Below are 21,714 nucleotides of genomic sequence, written 5' to 3'. Positions count from 1 at the left end.
TCCTGTAGTCACATGTACACACGTCCTGTAGTTACATGTACACACGTCCTGTAGTCACATGTACACACGTCCTGTAGTCACGTGTAATCACGTTCTGTAGTCACATGTACACACGTCCTGTAGTCACATATAAACACGTCCTGTAGTCACATATAAACACGTCCATGTAGTCACATATAAACACGTCCTTGTAGTCACATATAAACACGTCCTGTAGTCACAGATAAACACGTCCTGTAGTCACATATAAACACGTCCTGTAGTCACATATAAACACGTCCTGTAGTCACATGTAAAACACGTCCTGTAGTCACATGTAAAACACGTCCTGTAGTCACATATAAACACGTCCTGTAGTCACATGTAAACACGTCCTGTAGTCACATGTAAAACACGTCCTGTAGTCACATATAAACACGTCCTTGTAGTCACATATAAACACGTCCTTGTAGTCACATGTAAAACACGTCCTGTAGTCACATATAAACACGTCCTGTAGTCACATGTAAACACGTCCTGTAGTCACATATAAACACATCCTGTAGTCACATATAAACACGTCCTGTAGTCACATATAAACACGTCCTGTAGTCACATATAAACACGTCCTTGTAGTCACATATAAACACGTCCTGTAGTCACATATAAACACGTCCTGTAGTCACATGTAAAACACGTCCTGTAGTCACATATTTACACGTCCTGTAGTCACATATAAACACGTCCTGTAGTCACATGTAAACACATCCTGTAGTCACATGTAAACACATCCTGTAGTCACATGTAAACACATCCTGTAGTCACATATAAACACGTCCTGTAGTCACATATAAACACGTCCTGTAGTCACATGTAAACACATCCTGTAGTCACATGTAAACACATCCTGTAGTCACATGTACACACATCCTGTAGTCACATGTAAAACACGTCCTGTAGTCACATGTACACACATCCTGTAGTCACATGTAAACACATCCTGCAGTCACATGTACACACATCCTGTAGTCACATGTAAACACATCCTGTAGTCACATGTACACACATCCTGTAGTCACATATAAACACGTCCTGTAGTCACATGTAAACACATCCTGTAGTCACATGTAAAACACGTCCTGTAGTCACATATAAACACGTCCTGTAGTCACATGTAAACACATCCTGTAGTCACATGTAAACACATCCTGTAGTCACATGTAAAACACGTCCTGTAGTCACATGTAAAACACGTCCTGTAGTCACATATAAACCCATGCTGTAGTCACATATAAACAGGCACGGGGCCTCGACCTTCCTTGTGCTGACAATAGTTTCTACTAAACCTACTCTACACTTTCCAGTTCAGTGATATATTTATATATTTTGTACCTATCTTGCAAATCATATTTTTGTGTGTTACAAAATGCCGGTTCCACACCAGTGCTACATATGTAGTACTCTAAGAGTCGGGCTGCATATATAAGTATTGGTCTCACATAGGTTCTGTACTAAGCCTGTTTACGTTTGGACGATAGGTTAATTTTTCCACGTGTTCATTTAGTCTTTTGATTATTTCTTTTTAACCAGGGCGCCTGACAGCTGGGTGGACAGCGCTTCGGATTGGTAGTCCTGAGGTTCCGGGTTCGATCCCCGGTGGAGGCGGAGACAAATGACCAAAATGTTTCTTTCACCCTGATGCTCCTGTTACCTAGCGGTAAATAAGTACCAGGGAGTGAACTTTCTTAGCGAGGAGGTCAAAGTCTTTCTGCTTGTCTATCAATCACAGCCAGGATTCACAGACCACTTAAGCGTTCACTTACGAGGTCTGAACCTCTTATCTCGATCATGGAGGTTAAGTCCGTAGTTACTAAACAGTTTACGAGCTCCCAAGCACTCTACTAGCGCGTTCATAGCCCAATATTATTGTTATGGGCGACCTCTTAGAGCCTGCGAACTCGTAAATTGTTTAGTAAATACCGACTTGGTCGCCAAGATGGATATCAAGAGGTAGGTGTTAGTAACGACTTGAGTGGTTAGTAACTCCTGGTTCCTGGAGAGACACTGACCTTCTCTCAAGAAAGTATGTCAGTCAGCCAGTCAGCCAGTCAGCCAGTCAGTCAGCCAGTCAGCCAGTCAGCCAGTCAGTCAGCCAGTCAGCCAGTCAGCCAGTCAGTCAGTCAGCCAGTCAGCCAGTCAGTCATTCAGTCAGCCAGTCAGCCAGTCAGCCAGTCAGCCAGTCAGTCAGTCAGTCAGCCAGTCAGCCAGTCAGTCAGTCAGCCAGTCAGTCAGTCAGCCAGTCAGTCAGCCAGTCAGTCAGCCAGTCAGTCAGTCAGCCAGTCAGTCAGCCAGTCAGCCAGTCAGCCAGTCAGTCAGCCAGTCAGTCAGTCGCCAGTCAGCCAGTCAGGCAGCCAGTCAGCCAGTCAGTCAGTCAGCCAGTCAGCCAGCCAGTCAGTCAGCCAGTCAGTCAGTCAGCCAGTCAGCCAGTCAGTCAGTCAGTCAGTCAGTCAGCCAGTCAGTCAGCCAGTCAGTCAGCCAGTCAGGCAGTCAGTCAGTCAGTCAGTCAGCCAGTCAGGCAGTCAGTCAGTCAGCCAGTCAGTCAGTCAGCCAGTCAGCCAGTCAGTCAGCCAGTCAGTCAGTCAGCCAGTCAGCCAGTCAGCCAGTCAGTCAGCCAGTCAGTCAGTCGCCAGTCAGCCAGTCAGGCAGCCAGTCAGCCAGTCAGTCAGCCAGTCAGCCAGCCAGTCAGTCAGCCAGTCAGCCAGTCAGCCAGTCAGTCAGCCAGCCAGTCAGTCAGCCAGTCAGCCAGTCAGTCAGTCAGCCAGTCAGTCAGTCAGCCAGTCAGCCAGTCAGCCAGTCAGTCAGTCAGTCAGCCAGTCAGTCAGCCAGTCAGCCAGTCAGCCAGTCAGTCAGCCAGTCAGCCAGTCAGTCAGTCAGCCAGTCAGCCAGTCAGTCAGTCAGCCAGTCAGCCAGTCAGGCAGTCAGTCAGCCAGTCAGTCAGTCAGTCAGTCAGTCAGTCAGCCAGTCAGCCAGTCAGTCAGCCAGTCAGTCAGTCAGCCAGTCAGCCAGTCAGTCAGCCAGTCAGTCAGTCGCCAGTCAGCCAGTCAGGCAGCCAGTCAGCCAGTCAGTCAGTCAGCCAGTCAGCCAGCCAGTCAGTCAGCCAGTCAGCCAGTCAGCCAGTCAGTCAGCCAGTCAGCCAGTCAGTCAGTCAGCCAGTCAGCCAGTCAGCCAGTCAGCCAGTCAGTCAGCCAGTCAGTCAGCCAGTCAGCCAGTCAGCCAGTCAGTCAGCCAGTCAGCCAGTCAGTCAGTCAGCCAGTCAGTCAGTCAGCCAGTCAGCCAGTCAGTCAGCCAGTCAGTCAGTCAGCCAGTCAGCCAGTCAGTCAGCCAGTCAGTCAGTCGCCAGTCAGCCAGCCAGTCAGCCAGTCAGTCAGTCAGCCAGTCAGTCAGTCAGCCAGTCAGCCAGTCAGTCAGTCAGCCAGTCAGTCAGTCAGCCAGTCAGCCAGTCAGTCAGTCAGCCAGTCAGCCAGTCAGTCAGCCAGCCAGTCAGCCAGTCAGCCAGTCAGTCAGTCAGTCAGTCAGCCGTCGACTGCTCGTTTAACCTAACATCGGGATTCACTCTCTTTCGGTTACACAACCGTTACGGCTGTCACAGTAACGGTGCCACTCGTCCTGCACCACCTTGGGCCCTCACAGTAACGGTGCCACTCGTCCTGCACCACCTTGGGCCCTCACAGTAACGGTGCCACTCGTCCTGCACCACCCTGGGCCCTCACAGTAACGGTGCCACTCGTCCTGCACCACCTTGGGCCCTCACAGTAACGGTGCCACTCGTCCTGCACCACCCTGGGCCCTCACAGTAACGGTGCCACTCGTCCTGCACCATCTTGGGCCCTCACAGTAACGGTGTCTCACGTCCCTCACCATCTTGGGCCCTCACAGTAAGGGTGCCACTCGTCCCTCACCATCTTGGGCCCTCACAGTAACGATGCCACTCGTCCTGCACCACCTTGGGCCCTCACAGTAACGGTGCCACCCGTCCCTCACCATCTTGGGCCCTCACAGTAACTTTGCCACCCGTCCTTCACCATCTTGGGCCCTCACAGTAACGGTACCACTCGTCCTGCACCACCTTGGGCCCTCACAGTAACGGTGCCACTCGTCCTGCACCACCCTGGGCCCTCACAGTAACGGTGCCACTCGTCCTGCACCATCTTGGGCCCTCACAGTAACGGTGCCACCCGTCCTGCACCACCTTGGGCCCTCACAGTAACGGTGCCACCCGTCCCTCACCATCTTGGGCCCTCACAGTAACGGTGTCTCACGTCCCTCACCATCTTGGGCCCTCACAGTAACGGTGTCTCACGTCCCTCACCATCTTGGGCCCCTCACAGTAACGGTGTCTCACGTCCCTCACCATCTTGGGCCCTCACAGTAACGGTGCCACCCGTCCCTCACCATCTTGGGCCCTCACAGTAACGGTGTCTCACGTCCCTCACCATCTTGGGCCCTCACAGTAACGGTGTCTCACGTCCCTCACCATCTTGGGCCCCTCACAGTAACGGTGTCTCACGTCCCTCACCATCTTGGGCCCTCACAGTAACGGTGCCACTCGTCCTGCACCACCCTGGGCCCTCACAGTAACAGTGCCACTCGTCCCTCACCATCTTGGGCCCCTCACAGTAACGGTGCCACTCGTCCCTCACCATCTTGGGCCCTCACAGTAACGGTGCCACCCGTCCCTCACCATCTTGGGCCCTCACAGTAACGGTGCCACTCGTCCTGCACCATCTTGGGCCCTCACAGTAACGGTGCCACTCGTCCTGCACCACCCTGGGCCCTCACAGTAACGGTGCCACCCGTCCCTCACCATCTTGGGCCCTCACAGTAACGGTGCCAACCGTCCCTCACCATCTTGGGCCCTCACAGAAGTAAACCAGGCGGCCTTGGAGGAGTTCGAAATTACGAGAGAGGAGGTCAAGAGACACCTGCTGGATCTGGATGTTAGAAAGGCTGTTGGTCCAGACGGGATCTCACCATGGGTACTGAAAGAGTGTGCAGAGGCACTTTGCTTGCCACTCTCCATAGTGTATAGTAGGTCACTGGAGACGGGAGACCTACCAGAAATATGGAAGACGGCGAATGTGGTCCCAATATACAAAAAGGGCGACAGGCAAGAGGCACTGAACTACAGGCCAGTGTCCTTGACTTGTATACCATGCAAGGTGATGGAGAAGATCGTGAGAAAAAATCTGGTAACACATCTGGAGAGAAGGGACTTCGTGACAAATCGCCAACATGGGTTCAGGGAGGGTAAATCTTGCCTCACAGGTTTAATAGAATTCTACGACCAGGTGACAAAGATTAACGAAGTAAGAAAAGGGTGGGATAACTGCAATTTCTTCGATTGTCGGAAAGCCTTTGACAGAGTACGCAGGCGAGGGGTCACAATAACGTTGCTGAAGAATGTTGACCAGACCACACACTAGAAAGTGAAGGGACGACAACGTTTCGGTCCGTCCTGGACCAATCTCAAGTCCAAGTGACAAGTCTCAAGTCCATTCTCAAGTGACAGAGTACCTAATAAGAACCAGGCAGGAGTAACTGGCAGAGGTGCTTCAGTGGATAAGGGAGTACCTAAGCAATAGGAAGCAGAGAGCTACTGTGAGGGGTGAGACCTCAGATTGGCGTGAAGTCACCAGTGGAGTCCCACAGGGCTCTGTACTCGGTCCTATCCTGTTTCTGATATACGTAAACGATCTCCCGGAGGGTATAGACTCATTGCACTCAATGTTTACTGACGATACCAAAATTATGAGAAGGATTAAGACAGAGAAGGATAGCATGAGGCTTCAAGAAGACCTTGACAAACTGAATGAATGGTCCAACAAATGGCTGTTAGAGTTTAACCCGAGCAACTGTGAAGTAGTGAACATAGGTGTAGGGAGCAGGAATCCAGATACAAGGCACCATTTGGGAGATTAAATTTTTCAAGAATCAGAGAAAGAGAAAGACCTGGGGTTTGATACACACCAAACTTGTCCCTCCGAATCTCATATCAAGAGGATATCATCAGCGGCATATGCCAGGTTGACCAACATAAGAACGGTCTTTAGAAACTTGTGTAAGGAATGATTCAAAATCTTGTATACGACATATGTCAGACCAATCCTGGAGTATGCAGCTCTAGCGTGGAGCCCGTATCTAGTAAAGCACACGACTAAATTGGAGAAGGTTCAACGGTATGCCACCAGACTAGTACCCGAGCTGACGGGTATGAGCTACGAAGAGAGATTACCGGAATTAAACTTCACGTCGCTGGAAGAAAAAAGATTTCGGAGAGACATGTTCATCACATACAAGATTCTCAAATGATAGGGTAGATAAAGACAAATTATTCAACATGGGTGGTACACGTACAAGGGGACACAGGTGAAAACTGAGTACCCAAATACGTTAGAAAGGACGTTAGAAAGAACTTTTTCAGTGTCAGAGTGGTTAACAAATGGAATGCACTAGGAAGTGATGTGGTGGAGGCTGACTCCATACACAGTTTCAAATGTAGATATAATAGAGCCCAGTAGGCTCAGGAACCTAGTCACCAGTTGATTGACAGTTGAGAGGCGGGACCAAAGAGCCGAAGCTCAACCCCCCACAAGCCCAATTAAGTGAGTACCAAGAGGCTCTCACAGTAACGCTCGTTCCACTGAAGTATTGACCACTGAAGCCCAATAAAGTGAGTACCAAGGGGCTCTCGCAGTAACGATCGTTCCACTGAAGTATTGACCACTACAGCTACCTGTACACGGGGTCAGTACACCCAGGTAGACCATAACATGATGGACAGGATTTAGTAGAAGCGCTGGAAACGATCTTAGCGGTGTGGGCTGCGTGTAGCCTGCTGTGGAGACTACAGGCGTTATCGGCATGATCCCTACAGTATTGTCTTACACCGTGTCTCCCTGGTTGATACCTGGTTGATGGGGTTCTGGGAGTTCTACTCCCCAAGCCCGGCCCGAGGCCAGGCTTGACTTGTGAGAGTTTGGTCCACCAGGCTGTTGCTTGGAGCGGCCCGCAGGCCCACATATACCTGGTTGATGGGGTTGTGGGAGTTCTTCTACTCCCCAAGCCCGGCCCGAGGCCTGGCTTGACTTGTGAGAGTTTGGTCCACCAGGCTGTTGCTTGGAGCGGCCCGCAGGCCCACATATACCTGGTTGATGGGGTTGTGGGAGTTCTTCTACTCCCCAAGCCCGGCCCGAGGCCAGGCTTGACTTGTGAGAGTTTGGTCCACCAGGCTGTTGCTTGGAGCGGCCCGCAGGCCCACATATACCTGGTTGATGGGGTTGTGGGAGTTCTTCTACTGCCCAAGCCCGGCCCGAGGCCAGGCTTGACTTGGGAGAGTTTGGTCCACCAGGCTGTTGCTTGGAGCGGCCCGCAGGCCCACATATACCTGGTTGATGGGGTTGTGGGAGTTCTTCTACTGCCCAAGCCCGGCCCGAGGCCAGGCTTGACTTGGGAGAGTTTGGTCCACCAGGCTGTTGCTTGGAGCGGCCCACAGGCCCACATATACCTGGTTGATGGGGTTGTGGGAGTTCTTCTACTGCCCAAGCCCGGCCCGAGGCCAGGCTTGACTTGGGAGAGTTTGGTCCACCAGGCTGTTGCTTGGAGCGGCCCGCAGGCCTACATATACCTGGTTGATGGGGTTGTGGGAGTTCTTCTACTGCCCAAGCCCGGCCCGAGGCCAGGCTTGACTTGGGAGAGTTTGGTCCACCAGGCTGTTGCTTGGAGCGGCCCGCAGGCCCACATATACCTGGTTGATGGGGTTGTGGGAGTTCTTCTACTGCCCAAGCCCGGCCCGAGGCCAGGCTTGACTTGGGAGAGTTTGGTCCACCAGGCTGTTGCTTGGAGCGGCCCGCAGGCCCACATATACCTGGTTGATGGGGTTGTGGGAGTTCTTCTACTGCCCAAGCCCGGCCCGAGGCCAGGCTTGACTTGGGAGAGTTTGGTCCACCAGGCTGTTGCTTGGAGCGGCCCGCAGGCCCACATATACCTGGTTGATGGGGTTCTGGGAGTTCTTCTACTGCCCAAGCCCGGCCCGAGGCCAGGCTTGACTTGGGAGAGTTTGGTCCACCAGGCTGTTGCTTGGAGCGGCCCGCAGGCCCACATATACCTGGTTGATGGGGTTGTGGGAGTTCTTCTACTGCCCAAGCCCGGCCCGAGGCCTGGCTTGACTTCTGAGAGTTTGGTCCACCAGGCTGTTGCTTGGAGCGGGCCGCAGGCCCACATATACCTGGTTGATGGGGTTCTGGGAGTTGTTCTACTCCCCAAGCCCGGCCTGAGGCCAGGCTTGACTTGTGAGAGTTTGGTCCACCAGGCTGTTGCTTGGAGCGGCCCGCAGGCCCACATATACCTGGTTGATGGGGTTCTGGGAGTTGTTCTACTCCCCAAGCCCGGCCTGAGGCCAGGCTTGACTTGTGAGAGTTTGGTCCACCAGGCTGTTGCTTGGAGCCCTGTGATCCGGAGTGTAACACTTCCAATACAGCATTCGAACTTGTGCATTGAACGAAATGTGAAATTGAACGAATTTTGTGCATTCCTGCACCCACTGGTTGATAGGTCACAGCTCAGTGTGTGTTAAAACCAGTTTATCTTTTTGATTACGTGTTCTTAGAAAGATCACCTGCCCTTATTTTTTAAGAACATCCTTTCCCCCATTTCTTAGAACATTCCTTTCCCTATTTTCTGCCCCCCCCCCACCACTCATTAACTCGAACATACATATCTCGAACACTGCTTATGTAGGAGAGATGTAAATCGATGTATTTCTGTGTCTTGAGATTATCTTGAGATGATTTCGGGGCTTAGTGTCCCCGCGGGGCGGTCCTCGACCAAGCCTCCACCCCCAAGGAAGCAGCCCATGATAGCTGACCAACTCCCAGGTACCTATTTACTGGTACCCGTACCATTGTTTCTCGCCGGCACCGGGGATCGAACCCGGGACCACAGGATCACATATCCCGTGTTCTGTCCACTCAGCCACCGGCTCCTGCCACCGGCGTAGGTTAGATTAATATTTTAAAAACACTACAATCACCCTTGTGTGGTTAAAATGTTCAATAAACTCCCTGAATTTATATGTTTAAGAGATCTCTCACACCTGTACATGGAGGACAGAAGAAAATGTATATATGCTGGTTAGCATCGTAAATAAATGGCCACATCTGTGGTAGAATTATTTTTAGTAAAATTAATAATTATTTCCTCATGTCCGACCAATGGTGCTCCTCATTCTCCACCTCATTCTTGCACTCATGAGTCGTCATAAAGTATGCAGTCTTAAGGGCTTAACGCTTACCCCGAAGAAAAAAAATGTCCACTACGGGCTCACCATAGCCCGTGCTACTTGGAACTTTTTGTTCCAAGGAGCGAATCTTAAACAACAACAACAACAAACAACAGTTTACCCCCGAGACAGGTCAATACTAATGGTCGTTACTGGCAGTTGTGTCCGTGGCTATTTTGGTCGGCGTGAAGTGACCCTACTTAGGCGCTCCGCCTCCTAACCTATAATTGCGTAATGACGCTTAAAACGAGCGTGCCGCAGGAACGCGCGCGCGTGCACACACGCACGCGCGCGCACACACACACACACACACACACACACACACGGTTGACGGTTGAGAGGCGGGACCAAAGAGCCAAAGCTCAACCCCCACAAGCACAATTAGGTGAGTACAATTAGGTGAGTACACACACACACACACACACACACACACACACACACACACACACACACACACACACACACACACACGTACCACACTGGGGCCTGGTAGCCTGGTGGATAGCGCGCAGGACTCGTAACACACAGACATCACAATAACGATATGCATCAAATGAACAAATCCACAAGGGGCCGTGACGAGGATTCGAACCTGAGAGCATCCCAGATGGGATGCTCTCAGACGCAGGTTCGAATCCTCGTCACGCAGGTTCGAATCCTAATTCGTAAACTGAAACATATATGAGATGTAGTAGAATGTATACTTGTGAAAAATACATGTGGCTTAATGTTGAGTTTACACCTATTGTCTTGTGCACGATCCTCTGTCAATGAACACGAGTGGCAGCTCACTCTAATAAGATCAAACTGAATTACTCACATTAGGTAAAACTGTACATTTTGCCAATAAGGATTTTAACAATAATAACAGTACACAACGTACGTGAGACCAATACTGGAGTGTATTGGTCTCACGATAGCTCCCAGCTATCCTCATACCCAGCTCTCAGCTATCCTCATACCCAGCTCTCAGCTATCCTCACACACCCAGCTATCCTCACACACCGAGATAACAGTGTTCCCTGGCATGGAACAATATGGTTACCCAAACTCGGACAGTTGACTTGTGAGGAGAGGTTAGGTTTCCTGCAGCTTCCTAAACTTGGAACAATCGAGAAAGGAGGGGGACATGATCACCTCATACAAAATAATGACAGATTTGGGGTAGGTTGATAAATTAGATTTCATATCTCCATACCTCAAAAAGAAATCGAGAATACATATGTAAACGCTCAAGAAACATTAATGTATATATAATATACATAGAAAATGTACAATTTTTGTCTAGAATAATACAGTAGTTGGAGAATAAACTGCCTTAAGGAGGAGGCAGGAAGTGCTACAATTACCGTAAGTTTAAGTGTCACATTGACGACAAGAATACGCACGAAACAACATACTGGAGTGAACGACATGGAAGAAAATATAGAATAGAACCAGTGAAGAGCAGAGGTGCCATAGGCACAATCAGAGAACACTGTATAAACATCAGAGGTCCGCGGTTGTTCAACGTCCTCCCAGCGAGCGTAAGAAATATTGCCGGAACAACCGTGGACATCTTCAAGAGGAAACTAGATAGTTTTCTTCAAGGAGTGCCGGACCAACCGGGCTGTGGTGGGTATGTGGGCCTGCGGGCCGCTCCAAGCAACAGTCTGGTGGACCAAACTCTCACAAGTCAAGCCTGGCCTCGGGCCGGGCTTGGGGAGTAGAAGAACTCCCAGAACCCCATCAACCAGATAAGAATAAGGCTGAGTGGGACACCAGCAACACCGCAAATTCTGTAAGTGCACTTAGGTAAGTGCGCTTAACTTACAACAGTGGGAGGCCGGGAGGAGACATGTTCCTGGAGTTGTGATACTTACAGAAACATGTGATTATGTGAGTAAAGCAGAGTGCTCCACACATCTTCCTTCACCCACAAAGTAGAACTAACTCTCCTGGTCTGGAGTCATCCAATGCATGCTCGCGTTACCTTACGAAACCTGTTCATCTTTCCTCCCATCATGTCAGGCTTAGTTTGCACTAATTAAACAGTTTATGAGTTGCGAAGAGCAAGGAGGAACCCTCCCTCCCCCTCACCCCCCCCCCCCCTCCCCCCCCCACTCTCTCATATTCCTTACCTTACTAATAATTTTCCTTCAAGTAAGTCTGTACAAAAACGTTTTTTTTTTATAGTTTTTAAGTGTATGTTTGTGTATTTAATATTTGTATTTACTATTTGTATCTGCAGAATCGAGCTATTAGCTCTTGGACCCCGCCTTTCTAACCAATTTATTTTTCCTCTATTATGTCTACTACATATATATTTCTATCTTAACACACACACACACATCTCCAGGAAGCAGCCCGTAGCAGCTGTCTAACTCCCAGGTACCTATTTTCTACTAGGTGAACTCAGGGTGAAATAAACTCTGGCCATTTGTTTCTGCCTCTGCCGGGAATCGAACCCACGCCTTTAGGACGTGGGTTCCCATACCCCAGAGCGCTGTCCACTCAGCCACAAGACCCGGCTGAGTGACTGATGACTGTGTGTTTGTGTGTGTACTTACCCAGTTGTGCTTGCGGGGGGTTGAGCTCTGGCTCTTTGGTCCCGCCTCTCAACTGTCAATCAACTGGTGTACAGGTTCCTGAGCCTACTGGGCTCTATCATATCTACACTTGAAACTGTGTATGGAGTCAGCCTCCACCACATCACTTCCTAATGCATTCCATTTACTAACTACTCTGACACTGAAAAAGTTGTTTCTAACGTCCCTGTGGCTCATGTGGGTACTCAGTCTCCACCTGTGTCCCCTTGTTCGAGTACCACCCGTGTTAAACAGTTTATCTTTATCTACCCAGTCGATTCCTCTTAGAATTTTGTAGGTAGTGATCATGTCTCCCCAAGCTCTCCTATCTTCCAGTGACGTTACGTTCAATTCATGCAGCTATTCCTCGTAACCTATACCTCTTAGTTCTCGGACTAGTCTAGTGGCATACCTCTGAACTTTTTCAAGCTTAGTCCTGTGCTTGACAAGGTACGGGCTCCATGCTGGGGCCGCATACTCCAGCATTGGTCTTACATATGTTGTATACAAGGATCTGAATGATTCCTTACACAGGTTCCTGAAGGCAGTTCTGGTGTTAGCCAGCCTCACATATGCCGCAGACGTTATTCTCTTTATGTGGGCTTCAGGAGACAGGTTTGGTGTGATATCAACTCCTAGATCTTTCTCTCTGTCCGTTTCATTAAGTACTTCATCTCCCATTCGGTATCCTGTGTCTGGCCTCCTGTTTCCACTGCCTAGTTTCATGACCTTACACTCTGAGTGTGAGTGAGTGTGCGAGTGAGTGCGTGTTTCTGCGTGCGTGCGTGCGTGCGTGCGTGCGTGTCCACCCTTAAGAAACTGCGAGGGAAAGAGATGGAGATTAAGGCCAATGAGAAAACTTAAATCCGCTTTACTCTGGCAAAAAAGAAAAAAAAAACGGTTTCGCTCGTAGTGCGAAGCAAGACTCAAATCCATATTTATTGAAACCAATAATAGGGGAAGTAGAGGATTGGGAAGGTGGAGTAGCGGACGCGAGGAGAAGTGGGAGAGAGAGAGAGAGAGAGAGAGAGAGAGAGAGAGAGAGAGAGAGAGAGAGAGAGAGAGAGAGAGAGAGAGAGAGAGAGAGAGAGAGAGATGGGTATTATAAGTTTACACCTGTATGCAGATATTGAGTTCAGGTAAACCAACTCTCCCCCCCCCCTCACCCTGACGACTGTCAGCTGTACACCTGTCTTAAAATAATATCTAATTTCTCCCCACAGGTGTCCAAATTTGACACGTGATGCACCTGTTGTATTGTACCACCTGTTACCACCTACAGCTGCGTTAATTTCACGTTCACTTTATATTTTACTTTACTTAGTTAACTCATTTTACCTCCCTGTAATAACATTGATCTATCAACTGTTATCTACAGCAGCAATGATAACATAGCCAGCAGTGTCTCTGGCATCCTAGTGTTATCATCTGCTCTGACTCCTTCACACCCAGTCATGTTGACGTGTCTACTCTTTCTGCTTTATTTATGTTCTTCTTTGATTTTCTAATAATTTTTACTTTTTCAAACTAAGACTTGAGTTCAGTATGACCTGTTTTGAAGTTCCTTATGAAACTGGAAGGTTTAGGAGCCCTCATTCTACATCACCTCATCTGAAGCTTGTTCCAAAAGACTCATTTATAATGTCTGTCTGCCTCTCTCTCTCTCTCTCTCTCTCTCTCTCTCTCTCTCTCTCTCTCTCTCTCTCTCTCTCTCTCTCTTTCTCTCTAGAGAGCCAGAAGTTATTTCATCAAATCACCTCTCATGTTGGGGCCGCGTGAGTAACAGTTGTGCGAACAAGCTTGAATGGTCCCCAAGCCAATATGCAACAGAAAACTCCTCACCCCTGATGGATTCGAACCCAAGGCAGCCAGAGGATTCATGCTCCCTTGGCGTGTCCAGTACTTTTACCACTACGCCACAACGACTGTTAAAATAATCGGAAGTCGTCTGATTCTTAACCCAATTCCAAACAGGACTCGGTGACGTTCTGGGCACAGATATTTCATCAAATCACTACAAACACACGTGTGTGTGTGTGTGTGTGTGTGTGTGTGTGTGTGTGTGTGTGTGTGTGTGTGTGTGTGTGTGTGTGTGTGTGTGTGTGTGTGTGTGTGTGTGTGCCACAACTATTATGGTATAAAAAATTGTTTAGTGTAATAATAAGGTAATAAGAATGGAGACAAACCTTGGAGCTAGAAGTGGTTGAGCAGTTTCAGCGTAACAATATCCACTTCTTCCCCTCTGTGTCGTTTGGTTCTCAATTAGCCTCACTTGTTCTAATATTTCATGTCCTCCTCCCATGCTCTCGACACCCTCTCTCATCCATCACACTACACACACTTCCCATCTCCGCCCTTCCTCTCTCCTTAATTTCACCCAATTATCCATCTCTCTCTCTCTCTCTCTCTCTCTCTCTCTCTCTCTCTCTCTCTCTCTCTCTCTCTCTCTCTCTCTCCTCTCTCTCTCTCTCTCTCTGCTTCTCTCATTTATAATAACAATTAGGGTCCATTTCTGGACTCTTGACACTTCCAGTTGCTCCCAACAAGGTCCCATTAGTCACAGTCTCTACTTTCACCCATTTTCTTTATCATGCAGTCACCCTTCCCTTCCCCTCTACTCCCCTTGGTCCTCACCTGGCTGGGAGACTTCGTTATGTGTGTGTGTGTACTCAACTAATTGTGCTTGCGGGGGTTGAGCTCTGGCTCTTTGGTCCCGCCTCTCAACTGTCAATCAACTGGTGTACAGATTCCTGAGCCTACTGGGCTCTATGATATCTACACTTGAAACTGTGTATGGAGTCAGCCTCCACCACATCACTGCCTAATGCATTCCATATATTAACTTCTCTGATACTGGAAGAGGTCTTTCTAATGTCTCTGTGGCTCATTTGGGTTCTCAGTTTCCACCTGTGTCCCCTTGTGCGTGTACCACCCGTGTTAAATAATCCATCCTTGTCCACCCATGTCGATTCCCCTGGGAAATTCCCCTGTGTGTGTGTGCCTCTCTCCCCCTTTTGTTCAGCTGTTCCAAGTTTGGAATAATGTTGTTTAGTCTTCTTCGTCAATTTACCATATAATATTATATGTCGGGATCATGTCTCTCAATGTCTACACTCTTCAAGTACGGTAAGGTCTAATTCTCTCATATCTCTGCCTCAAGTACGAGCCTCGTTGCATATATTTCACCCTTTTATAGTTTTTCCTGGTCATTTTACAGGTGAGGTTTGTATAGCAGAGATGCATATTCTCTCGTGGGTCTCTCGTGGGTGAGTATAGGACCTTTGTCCGGGTTTCTGAAGGATATGATGATTTAATACACACACACACACACACACACACACACACACACACCAGGTGACAAAGATTAAGCAAGAAAAAGAGGGCTGGGCGGACTGCATTTTCTTGGATTGTCGGAAAGCCTTTGACACAGTACAGCATAAGAGGCTGGTACATTAGCTGGAGAGAGAGGCAGGTGTAGCTGGTAAGGTGCTCCAGTGGATAAGGGAGTACCTAAGCAATAGGAAGCAGAGAGTTACGGTGAGGGGTGAGACCTCCGATTGGCGTGAAGTCACCAGTGGAGTCCCACAGGGCTCTGTACTCGGTCCTATCTTGTTTCTGATGTATGTAAATGATCTCCCGAAGGGTATTGATTCATTTCTCTCAATGTTTGCGGACGATGCCAAAATTATGAGAAGGATTAAGACAGAAGAGGACTGTTTGAGGCTTCAAGAAGACCTAGACAAGCTGAAGGAATGGTCGAACAAATGGTTGTTAGAGTTTAACCCAACCAAATGAAATGTAATGAAGATAGGTGTAGGGAGCAGGAGGCCAGATACAAGGTATCATCTGGGAGAGGAAACTATTCAGGAGTCAGAGAAGGAAAAAGAGTTGGGAGTTGATATCACGCCAGACCTGTCTCCTGCAGCACATATCAAGAGGATAACATCAGCGGCATATGCCAGGCTGGCCAACATAGGAACGGCATTCAGAAACTTGTGTAAAGAATCATTCAGAACTTTGTATTCCACATATGTCAGGCCAATCCTGGAGTATGCAGCCCCAGCATGGAGTCCGTATCTAGTCAAGGATAAGACTAAACTGGAAAAGGTTCAAAGGTTTGCCACCAGACTAGTACCCGAGGTGAGAGGTATGAGCTACGAGGAGAGACTTCGGGAATTAAACCTCACTTCGCTGGAAGACAGAAGTTAGGGGGGACATGATCACCACATTCAAGATTCTGAAGGGAATTGATAGGGTAGATAAAGACTGGCTATTTAACACAAGGGGCACACGCACAAGGGGACACAGGTGGAAACTGAGTGCCCAAATGAGCCACAGAGATATTAGAAAGAACTTTTTCAGTGTCAGAGTGGTTGACAAATGGAATGCATTAGGAAGTGATGTGGTGGAGGCTGACTCCATACACAGTTTCAAATGTAGATATGATAGAGCCCAATAGGCTCAGGAACATATACACTAGTTGATTAACAGTTGAGAGGCGGGACCAAAGAGCCAGAGCTCAACCCCCGCAAACACAACTAGGTGAGTACACACAATTTGCAATTCTACCATTGCCAGCGTTTTTAAGAGTCATTTCCTCATACTCTCATTTCACGCTCTCCACCCATCTCATTATCCTCGTGACCTCATTTCTTTCACTCCGTAAAATATACGTAACCTACAACATATTATCCTGACTTAAATCTTGACAGAACCGAGGAACCACGACCTAAAAATACCCCAACCCAACAACACGTCGAACATAATTGTTTTGTAAACTAGGATAATAATACAGAGATGAACGCTGAAGGTAAACCAGGAGAGTTTACTAGGACGAGACGTCGCCGTCAGGAGATGTTAGTTGACGTAAACTTCCTGTGTGTGTGTGTGTGTGTGTGTGTGTGTGTGTGTGTGTGTGTGTGTGTGTGTGTGTGTGTGTGTGTGTGTGTGTGTGTGTGTGTACTCACCTAGTTGTACTCACCTAGTTGTGTTTGCGGGGGTTGAGCTCTGGCTCTTTGGTCCCGCCTCTCAACCGTCAATCAACAGGTGTACAGATTCCTGAGCCTATCGGGCTCTGTCATATCTACACTTGAAACTGTGTATGGAGTCAGCCTCCACCACATCACTTCCTAATGCATTCCATTTGTCAACCACTCTGACACTAAAAAAGTTCTTTCTAATATCTCTGTGGCTCATTTGGGCACTCAGTTTCCACCTGTGTCCCGTAGTACGTGTGCCCCTTGTGTTAAATAGACTGTCTTTATCTACCCTATCAATCCCCTTCAGAATCTTGAATGTGGTGATCATGTCCCCCCTAACTCTTCTGTCTTCCAGCGAAGTGAGGTTTAATTCCCGTAGTAATTAGTAACCCGTAGTAATGTGTGTGTGTGTGTGTGTGTGTGTGTGTGTGTGTGTGTGTGTGTGTGTGTGTGTGTGTGTGTGTGTGTGTGTGTCTCTCAACACCCATAACTGTTGATGACTAAAGTGCACAACTCAAGCTTAAAACACAATTAAACAAACTTATGATAATAATAATTTACAAGACTACAGTGAGTCTGGGAACACCCAGCGCATAGGTTCGATCCCTCACAACAGCTCCCGTGGATTTGTTCAATAATAATAATAATAATAATAATAAATACACTATGGAGGTTGCAAGAAAGATAACAACCCCACTGTTGCACCGATGCAACTCGATCACCAATCATAATAAGTATCTATAGATACTATAGACGGCAGGTTCTAAATATGGACTTTTGCTCTCCGTCGTAAAACTATCTATTTCTTATACAACTGGAAATCTAAAGAGACCACACGAACACACAGACCAAAAGCCTAGCCAGTCCTGGTTCAAAATAAGCATTCCTAGGCCTAACATATGCATAATTAGGCCTATCTGAGAAATATTTGCAACATATTCGACCTAGGAAGGTGTGGATGCCTATTTTATCGAGCCCCTCTATAAAATTAACAGCAGGGCATGTACACTACTTACTAGGTACGACAGTTCATATTTTGTACGTTCCATCCATAGTCGCTATATGTACTATCCCTGCTGGAGGATAGGTTGTCGAGAGACCTACAATGGGGTCATGGGGTCACCGGCGGAGGTGGTAACAACCGGGACTCATAGTTATCCTCCTAGGTTAACGACCCTTAGAGGTTCTTGGTCTTGGTTCTAAGATATTCTTCCAACATTCTCTCTCTTGCCCGTGAGGAGAGGTAGTGGTGGGTGGGCGCGTTTACTGTCACCTACACAACAATGTTAATATGATATTCCATAGGGCAATGTGGGGATCCCTTTGGCATTGTGTCAATTGCCACTCGTTTCATTTGTGCCAACCAATTTCATTTTGTGGGGAGCCGGTCGGCCGAGCGGACAGCCCGCGGGACTTGTGATCCTGTGGTCCTGGGTTTGATCCCAGGCGCCGGCAAGAAACAATGGGCAGAGTTTCTTTCACCCTCATGCCCTGTTACCTAGCAGTAAAATAGGTACCTGGGTGTTAGTCAGCTGTCACGGGCTGCTTCCTGGGGGTGGAGGCCTGGTCAAGGACCGGGCCGCGGGGACATTAAAAGCCCCGAAATCATCTCAAAATAATCTCAAGAAGATAACCCCCCGACCCGACCATGTTAGGCACATACCCAGCAGCAATTACTGATAAGAAAATGGATGAGCAAGCCTCAAGGTCCTGCCTGCCTCCATCCTTCGGCAGTATATATGTGTATATATATATATATATATATATATATATATATATATATATATATATATATATATATATATATATATATATATATATATATATATATTTATATATATATATATATATATATATATATATATATATATATATATATATATATATATATATATATATATATATATATATACTGCGAGTGAAAATAAGTAAATAAATAATAACTACATATTAGTCCCTCCTGGGACGACCCACTACCACACCCAGCGGGTAATAATGTGATGCTCAACAGTCCATTATGGTAATAAATATTTGATAAGAACAACCCCAAAAACGGAGGGTTTTGCCAACATCACAAAATACTGTGTTACAGCTCTTTCCGGCGCCGGCCGGATACTGCCACGGCTCCTCCGGATACACACGTTTTTAACCCTTTGATTATTCAGATATATATGTGTGTGTGTGTGTGTGTGTGTGTGTGTGTGTGTGTGTGTGTGTGTGTGTGTGTGTGTGTGTGTGAGTGTGTGTGTGTGTGTGTGTGTGTGTGTGTGTGTGTGTGTGTGTGTGTGTGTGTGTGTGTGAGTGTGTGAGTGTGTGTGTGTGTGTGTGTGTGTGTGTGTGTGTGTGTGTGTGTGTGTGTGTGTGTGTGTGTGTGTGTGAGTGTGTGTGTGTGTGTGTGTGTGTGTGTGTGTGCGTTCATACTCACCTATTTGTGCCTGCAGGATCGATCTCTAGCTCTTGGACCCTACTTTTCTAGGCTCTGGTTGTTTAATGCAATTATTTCTTTTCAGATTTCTTTCTTTTCAGATAATTAGAATTATTTCTTTTCAGATAATTATTTTTAAAGTTGTGGATTGAGGTTGCTTCTACAACCTGTTCCTGTAGGTTATTCTATTTCTCATTACTCTTACCCTAAATGAAAACATTCTAACATCTCTATGAAACATCTTCCATCTCAAGTCTCAAGCTTCCATCCGTGCCCTCTTGTTCTATTGTTATTCAGTGTAAACATTTCCTCTTTTTCCACCTTGTCAATCTCTCTAAGTATTTTGTACGTCTGTATCATGTCCCCCCGCACTCTCTTTCCTCTTTTCTAACGTTGTCAGGTTTAGTTCTTTCAGTCTCTCTTCACATCTCATCCCTCGCAACTCTGGGACGAGTCTTGTTGCAAACGTCTGCATCTTTTTGAGTTTCCTTATGTGTTTTTTTAAGATTGGGGCTCCAAGATGGGACGGCATACTCTAAGACTGGCCTCACATAGGCGGTATACAGTGATCTAAAAGCCTCCTTATTTAGGTTTCTGAAGAATGTTCTGACTTTTGCCAGAGTAGAGTATGCGGCTGATGATGACCAGACCACACACTAGAAATTGAAGGGACGACGACGTTTCGGTCCGTCCTGGAGCATTCTCAATTCTGGACAATCGACTTGAGAATGGTCCAGGACGGACCGAAACGTCGTCGTCCCTTCAATTTCTAGTGTGTGGTCTGGTCAACATACTTCAGCCACGTTATTGTGACTCATCGCCTGCATATGCGGCTGATGTTATTCTATTTATATGAGCCTCTGGAGTTAGGTTTGGTGTCATGTTTACTCCCAGGTCTTTTTCTCCTGACGTTATAGGCAGGTGGTTTCCTTTCATCGTATATATTGGCCTTTTGGTCTCCTGGCTCCTGATCCCATTTCTATCACCTTACACTTGCTGGTGTTGAACTCTAGCAGCCATATCTCGGACAATCTCTGCAACCTGTTCATGTCATCCTGGAGAATCTTACAATCCTCATCTGTCTCAACCGTCCTCTTTAGTTTTGCATCATCTGCAAACATTGACATACAAGACTCAACTCTTGCAGTCAAGTCATATACATAAATGAGGAATAGTATGGGTCCCAGGAGTGATCCTTGAGGCACCCCGCTTGTTACTCTCCGCCAGTCCCACTCCTCGCCCCTCACTGTCACTCTCTGACACCTGTCTGTTAGGTAATTCCTTACCCAAGTTAGAGAGAGAGAGAGAGAGAGAGAGAGAGAGAGAGAGAGAGAGAGAGAGAGTGTGTGTGTATGTGTATGTGTATGTGTGTGTGTGTGTGTGTGTGTGTGTGTGTGTGGTGTGTGTGTGTGTGTGTGTGTGTGTGTGTGTGTGTGTGTGTGTGTGTGTGTGTGTGTGTGTGTGTGTGTGTGTGTGTGTGTGTGTGGGTGTGTGTGTAAGATTGTAAACTCACCAGGTTGTACTCACCTAGTTGTGCTTGCGGGGATTGAGCTTCGGCTCTCTAGTCCCGCCTCTCAACCGTCAATGAACATGTGTACAGGTTCCTGAGCCTATTGAACTCTATCATATCTACACTTAAAACTGTATATGGAGTCAGCCTCCACCACATCACTGCCTAATGCATTCCATTTATTAACTACTATGACACTAAAAAAAAAATATATATAATATTTTTATGGCTCATTTAGGCACAACTACATGAATACAAAAAGGTGAGTACACACCAAATGACCAGAGAGCCCAAGTTCAACCCTCGCAAGCACAACTAAGCGAGCACACACACGCAAGTCTAAATGTTTAACCGTCGTAATATTCTTGAAACATTTCCAAGAAAATATACTCTAATGTCCTTAATTAAATGAACACTTTCACTGTTTCTAATTACAGAAAATCAATACAATTACATGCCCAGGCGACGCGAGTGAACGCACTCGAGAGAAGACTTTATTCACGCCACTTGCGAGTATATTAGAGCAGTTCCTGGGAGGAACTGCACTCTAAAATATATTACAAGTTTCTTTTATTCCTGGAATCTGTACCCGGTCTGTACCATTGAAAGATGAGCAACGAGATTACATAATAAAGATTACATAATAAAGATTACATAATAAAGGCCAAATTAATTAAAATAAAATAAAAAAAGGGATTAATGAGCTCCTTACAAGTTTAGTTTGAGAGATTGACTGCTCATAATACTCTTGGAAGGTCTTGCCTGCTCCTTCACTCTCTCCTGAAGACTGTGCAAGGCTGGTCTGATGTTCCAGACACCTGGGGGGGTCTAGGGGACTCGAACCACGGTCCCCAAGTGGGTCAGGTAGAAGCTATGTCGACCGAACTATGACACACTTGGTTATTGGTTATTCTTTA

This window comes from Procambarus clarkii, chromosome 22 (genome assembly GCF_040958095.1).
Source record: "Procambarus clarkii isolate CNS0578487 chromosome 22, FALCON_Pclarkii_2.0, whole genome shotgun sequence".
NCBI classification, from domain to species: domain Eukaryota; kingdom Metazoa; phylum Arthropoda; class Malacostraca; order Decapoda; family Cambaridae; genus Procambarus; species Procambarus clarkii.
Note: the sequence above shows the minus strand (reverse complement) of the source record.